Here is a 5,460-nt window from a genome sequence, read left to right on the forward strand (position 1 = left end):
TTTGGCATCTTTCTTAATTTTTTTGACATACTTTCCTTTGATGCAATCAATGCATTGCTCTAAATCTGAAAATTCTAAGTGTGGGAGAATTGATTCCTTAACCAATCGTTCCATTCTCCCCCTCGAAATATGGCCCAAGCGACAATGCCATAATTTCGAAGAGACAGTATCAATTCTCTTCCGCTTCTTAGTTACATCCGTAGATGGGGAATCATTCACATTCTCATCACATACATTGTTCACATTTTCAGCAAAAGATAATAAATAAAGCTTGTCTTGTCGGAAGGCAAGACCAACACATTTATTATTAACCAGTATCTTACACTTGCCATCACCAAAATGGCAATCAATTCCATCATCATCAAGTTTCGAAACACTTATCAAATTTCTACGCAAAGAGGGAACATAAAGTACTTCTTTAAGTCTAAGTACAAAACCATTATTCAATTCTAAAGAAAAAACTCCAATGGCTTCAACATTGGCTTGCAGTCCATTTGCAACTTTAATCGTTCTTTCTCCTCTTTGCAAGGTTCTCGTCCCACTTAACCCCTGTAAAGAATTTGCAACATGAGTAGTTGCTTCTGAATCAACCCACCAAGTGGATTTATCATAACATAAATACAGAGATTCATCTATAAATGTAATAAATTCATCACCTTTCTTTAGCAGAGATTTCAGGAAGTCTGGATAATCCCTCTTGTAGTGTCCCTTCTTGAAGCAGTGCTTGCACTGATCTTTTTCTGCTCCACCATACTGCTGATTCTCAGAATCCTAGAGTTTCTTTCCCTGTGAACTGGAGGAAGAGGACTTATCCTACTTAGGTTTCCCTTGTGGTTTAGGATTCTTGCCATTAAAGTTCTTTCTTTTGTTGTCCTTCACAAAATGAGTAGATTCACTTTGTGAGGACTTTATCCTCTCCTCTTCTTGAGCACATATTGAGATGAGTCTTTCTATGCCCCATCTTTCAGGCTGCATATTGTAGTTCACAATGAATGTGTCATATTCTTTTGGCAAAGAAGTAAAAATCAAATGAATTAGGAAATCCTCCTCCTTCAAATTCATTTCTTTTAGCTTAGATGCCGTAGTGTTCATCTTCAAAATGTGCTCTCTTATGCTACCACCAGTGAATTTCTCATTCACAAGCTTCTTAATCAGTGAACTTGCTGTGGTCTTGGTAGACCCAGTAAACTGACTCTTGATTTTCTCAAGATATTCTTTAGCAGTAGCACATTCAGGGATTGAGCCCCTTATCTGTTCTTCTATGGTGGCTTTGGCTACCAATAGGCACTTGCGGTTGGAGAGAGTCCATTACTTATGTTCAAGGTCATATTTTATTCTTATTTCAGCATGATCACGCTTCCGAGAAGCGAAATCAGCGTCAGATTCATTGTCACCTCTCACCGGGTCCTCTGGCTCAGTAGGACACGGTGAGGTGATGGCAAAATCGACCTCTCCCAACGCAAGTTCCAATTCATACTTCTCCCGCCACACACGGTGATTGGTTCCGTTGAGTGTTGGGATGTTGGTAATGTTCACAATGCATTTGCCTCCTGAAATCATACCAGAGTAAGTAAGAATCATTTATACATAAAATTCCATGCTTTAACTCAACGTTCGTCAAATTAAAACTTATAATTCATCCATGCAAAACAATTTACATCACCGTTGGGCAGAAGTAAAATTAATGCACGATTTCTCATGGATCAAAAGTTATAATATTGTTATTAACAACGTTGGTCAGAAAATAACAATATTATAATTACATCAAAATTATCAGAAATTCATTTCTCTTAAAATTAAATTATCCCGTTGGTTCAAATTTAATCAAAGAGAACAATAATTATCATGCACAGCGGAAACATTAATGATCTTTTCATGTTATTATTTTCCAGAAGCACTAAAAAATTCATTGTTTTCTGGGCAAAATATCGTTGGATAAAATTTGCACAGAAAATTGTGTCAAAAACATTCAAATTCATCAAAATATGCATTTAAAATTGTTTCTGGAAAATAATAAGAAAAAATTTCTTGTTCTTTTTTCATTTTTCAGCCCAGCGCAGCCCAAGACGCGCTGAACCGGCTCGGCCCGGCTTGCCTCACGCGCACAGGCCGCACCCAGGCCGCAACCTGGGCCTGGGCCGGCAAAGTGCCGCGCGCGCTCGCTCCCGCCTGGGCCGGCGAGTTGGCCCAGCGTATCGCGGCTATTCGTGTCGATCCGACGGCCGAGCGGCTATTTCGCGCTGATCAAAACGCCGCCGCGGCTGACGCCCTAGAAACCCTAGGCATTCGGCTCTTCCCCTCTCTCTCTCCTCGCTGCTTGCCTCTTCTCAGCCGCAGCGGAGACGGTCGCCGCCGAGCAGCCGCGAGCGAGGAAAACCGGAGCGGGCTTTGGCGCCGTCGCTGGCCCCCTCGCCGGTGCGCGTGCTCCCCAACGGGTGAGCACGCCGCCGTCGAGCGGCCTAGCCGCGGCGCTTTCTTGGCCGAGCCCGGCGAGCCGTTTCTTGGCCGAGCCCGCGCGCATCGGCTCGGTTTCTTCTCCAGCGCCGGCGAAAGAGCCGGTGCGCTTCTTCTTCTTCTTCCGCGCCGGTGGTGGTTTATCCCCGACGAACCCTAACCCTAATTTTTCCCCTTTCTCCCTTTTTTTTTGAGTTTGTTCTTTTTGGTTTTATCCGAATGGGGAAAACTAGGGTTAGGTTTAAAGTTTTGTTCTTGCCGATTCGTTTTCCTTTTCGTTCATCCGAATGGAAAAATGGGATTAGGGTTAGGGTTTGACCCTTCTTCTTTCTTCTTCCCCTTTTTCGGATTAGAGTTCTAGGGTTCTTGAATCCGACCCTCCCTTTTCCCCTTCTTCAATCCCTTGTTCAGTTTTGATTTTGGGAATTAGGGTTAGGTCTTAGGGTTCGGTTTTCGACTTTCTTTCCCAATCCGCATCTGATTTCTTGATGAACCGTAGCTTTGATACCATTGATAGATTAGGTTTTCTTAGGTATGTTCATCGGATCGGGATACTTAGCACAGTAATAGATCATTCAGATTTCATAGAGAGATTGAGAGATAGGTGATAGGTGGCAAACCGTCAAACGCCGTAGTTGTTGAAGCTCCGGCCGGGGTTTTGTTGACGGACGCCATCTGCGCGCCGGCAGCGACGGTCGGTGGAGCGAGAGTCGGCGCTGTGGCGTCCTCGGCGGCGACGTGAGCGTCGGGTGGCGTTGCCGGCGTCGGTGGCACTTCCCGTCGTTGGCAGCGCCCCTACTTTCGATCGGGTCTAGGGTTTAGGATGTCGGTGGGGTGACTGGCGGCGCGGTCAACCTCGTACCGCAAGCCCCGGCCCCCACCTTCCTTTATAGCGCTGTGCGACGGGGGCCCACCAACCATGTAGGGTTGGGCGCCCCCGATCAGGGCACGAGGACAAGGCCCAGTTAGACTGTTGGGCCTAACTGGTGGGAGATCAATACTAACACTACCGTCTTCACATTGCTAATAGCGTTGAAGAAGCCTTGCCTTAGAGGATTGATGTTCACGTCCTCCGGTGCGTAGCACAGCACCACCTTGCCGGTGGCGTTCACGGACGCAAGCGACGCATTGTCGCATCTGTGCATGCATGCGCCGCCCATTTATATAGTTTTTTTCAGTTTCAGAATGCGAGCAGGATTATATATTCAGAAAAAATGAAAAGCAGTTGCAATAATTCCATCATACTCCATCGTCAATTACCTAAACCCAGGAACAATATTGATGAACTCGCTTGTGTTCACTGTTGCATCCACGTAACGAGACTGCCTCTGCACTTAATTATATATATAGAAGAGTTAAATACATCTGCTGCCCTTAAACTTTGTGGTCCTATGTCACTTAGGTCCATAAACTTTTAAATCCGAAATTTGCCCTCTAAACTTGTTAAGTTATGCACCATAGGTCCATACTCTTCGTCTAGCTGCTGACTGGGATTAAATTTTATAAAAAAAACACCCTACGGTCCTGGTCAGCGTGGCTGTCCGTCTCCCTCGCGACGTCGTCCGCAAGAGCTGGAGGCGGATGCGGATCTTCGACGCCAGGGCTGAGTGCAAGCAAGCATCGGAGAGGAAGAGGGCCAAGGGCAAGGGCATGCGGACAACGGTGCTGGACGACGAAGGAACCGGTGAAAGCGAGGACATCGACGGGGAGGAAGATGAAGAGATCGAGGCGAACGCCGCGAAGGCAGCGGCGGGCGACGAGGAGGCTGGGGGCCTGCTGGCGACGGACGCGAGCAGGTCCGGTGACGCCGTGACGAAGAAGCGCAGGCGGAAGTAGCAGCACCAGGCGCCGGCAGCTAGGGCCATTTAGCAGTGCGAGGTGGAGGCCGCCGAGGTCGAGAGAGACGATGTTGCTCAGCTTGGCGATGCACCTAGCATCAAGCCTCCCCTGTATCTTGTTCGACGGAATCAGCAGCTGCCAGCTGCTGCAGCGGCTTCACGTCGAAGATGTCGTCGGGGAGTTCGCCGGTGAGGTTGTTCCGCCACGAGTTGCCGAACCCGGTAGGGATGCCTCTGCTGCGCTGGTTCACCGAGAGGTCAAGGACGGCAAGCGCCGCGGTGGTCGCGCAGAACGATGGGATCGCACCATGGAAGCTGTTGTTGCTCGCGTTGAGCGACATGTGGCTCGGCGTGTGGGCCCAGATCACCGACGGGAACTTGTTAGGAAAGGTCATAATTAGATAAGTTTCCATTGATCGTAAACGTGGAACAACAAGGATATGTATTGGCCTAGGACTCCTATAGATAGAATTGTTAATATTAGATTTCCTTGTAAAGGAGTCCTGACCGAACCTCCTGTTGTTTCCACGTATATATGTAACGCCATGCGGAGGGCTTTTCTCTGATCTCCTTGAGAAAACACGCAGCCGGTGCATCGACCCAAGATAGGGCGACACCGTTTTTCCTACTGCCCTCTGATTTCTACATGGTAATCAGAGCCATCTAGTCAAAATAGATTGCATCTGCCATGGCTAGCTCATCTGCAGCCTCCAACCTTCTTCTCAGTCAACCCATTGCCGAGAAATTGACGAAGTCCAACCATGCGCTATGGAAGGCGCAAGTTCGGGCTTCAGTACGTGGTGCTCGTCTTCAAGGATACCTCACCGGCGCCTCTCAACCACCCGCTGCAGAACTTGTCACCAAAGGCGCCGATGGCAAGGAGATCAGGGTGCCAAATCCGGCACTGGAGGATTGGGAAGCAACGGACCAGCAGGTCCTTAGCTATCTCCTTAATTCCTTGTCCAAGGACATCCTCTCGCAGGTTGCTACATGTGCAACGGTGGCAGAAGCATGGAAGATCATAGAAGATATGTTCGCGTCACAGACGCGGGCAAGAACCGTGAACACACGGATTGCATTGGCGACTACCCAAAAAGGGAGTTCGTCCGTCGCGGAGTACTTCAGCAAGATGAAGGCCCTAGGCGACGAGATGAAAGCGGCAGGAAGG

General features: G+C 48.2%; 1 long non-coding RNA gene across 1 annotated transcript; it reads right to left on the reverse strand.

Annotated features, from left to right (window-relative positions):
• Positions 1-337: 337 nt before the first annotated feature.
• LOC136463224 (uncharacterized) lies at positions 338-694 on the reverse strand. The gene is made up of 2 exons (XR_010760940.1): positions 657-694; positions 338-549 (listed from the first exon to the last, which is right to left on the reverse strand). It is a non-coding gene; the product is annotated as an uncharacterized lncRNA (long non-coding RNA).
• Between the last annotated feature and the right edge of the window lie 4,766 nt (positions 695-5,460).

The sequence above is a fragment of the Miscanthus floridulus genome, chromosome 7 (genome assembly GCF_019320115.1).
Source record: "Miscanthus floridulus cultivar M001 chromosome 7, ASM1932011v1, whole genome shotgun sequence".
Classification (NCBI taxonomy): Eukaryota; Viridiplantae; Streptophyta; class Magnoliopsida; order Poales; family Poaceae; genus Miscanthus; species Miscanthus floridulus.